Raw genomic sequence first — 1234 nt, 5'->3', positions numbered from 1 at the left:
ATCTTCCCTCAGGGAAAAGGTGGGCAATCTCCTCCCTTGTAATTTACTGTCTGTGAAAACCTATTGGAGGCTCAGTTATGAGTCCTTTCTGATAAAGGACACATAAGAACAGCTATTAATCCCCACCTCTCCATTCCATAGTTATATAGTCAGAACTTACCCTTAACTAACCCTCAGATGGGTTTCTGAGGCTTTAAAATCACCTGGAAGAGATTTTTTTATCTTTCTACTGCAAAGTTACTGATAGATTTGAATGGCCAAAGTAGAATAAACTTTGGGTTATCTGTGTAACTCACTTTGGCTTATACCAACCACCATACCTGATGTTGTTTAATGTGGCGTTGAATCACCTGTGACCCACAGGAACACTATGTACAATAGCTCTGAAGCCTGCCCTTCTCAGAGCCAGTCTCACTGTCTCTGACACCTTTACTCCCATTGTCCCAGTTACTGTATCAACCCAGGTCATCCAGGGTCTTCCTATCCTGAGCTGTCCCTCCATCCTTTCAAAGATTATGTCCTTCTCCAAGGACTGGTCCATCCTGACACATATCTAAAATGTGAGAGAGGGAGCCTCAAAATCTCAGCCTCCAAAGTGAAACTTAATTTCACCCTTTTTAAGACACTTGTTTCCTTGTTGGTCCACGTCCTCCAAAATACTAATTAAAGATTTGGTGTGTGTTGTGGAAATAGAGTTTCACATTGTTGTTTTTTGTTGTTATATGCCATCAAGTAGACTGTGACTCATAGAGACCTTATGTACTAGAGCCCTAAACGCCGTTCTATCCTGTGTCAGCCTCGTCATCTCAAACACACTCATTTCCACCACTCCACTCACAGAATCGATCCATCTCATACATAGAAGGTCTTCCTCGCCTGCACCATCCCTCCACTCTACAAGGACCAGTCCCTCCTTGCAATATGCCCAAAGTATGTCAGACGAAGCTTCAGAATTCTTGATTCTAAGGAACATTCTGGCTTCACCCTCTCCTGTTTCTTCTCCTAGAAGTCCATGGTATATTCAACACTCTTCTCCAGCACCACAGCTCAAAGGCATCAATTCTCTTTCTATCATCCTTATCCACTCTACAATTCTCTGATGCATAGCATGTGATTGCAAAGACTATAGCCTGGATCAGGCTCACCTTAGTCTCCAGCCTGATGTCGTTGCTCATCAGTACTCTTAAGAGGTCTCTCACAGCCGACTTTCCCAATGCAATTTGTCTCCTGATTT

Source organism: Elephantulus edwardii, unplaced genomic scaffold, assembly GCF_000299155.1.
Source record: "Elephantulus edwardii isolate Elephantulus edwardi_28Jun2011 unplaced genomic scaffold, EleEdw1.0 scaffold00013, whole genome shotgun sequence".
In the NCBI taxonomy this organism is placed as follows: Eukaryota; Metazoa; Chordata; class Mammalia; order Macroscelidea; family Macroscelididae; genus Elephantulus; species Elephantulus edwardii.
This window is presented reverse-complemented; position numbering follows the sequence as displayed.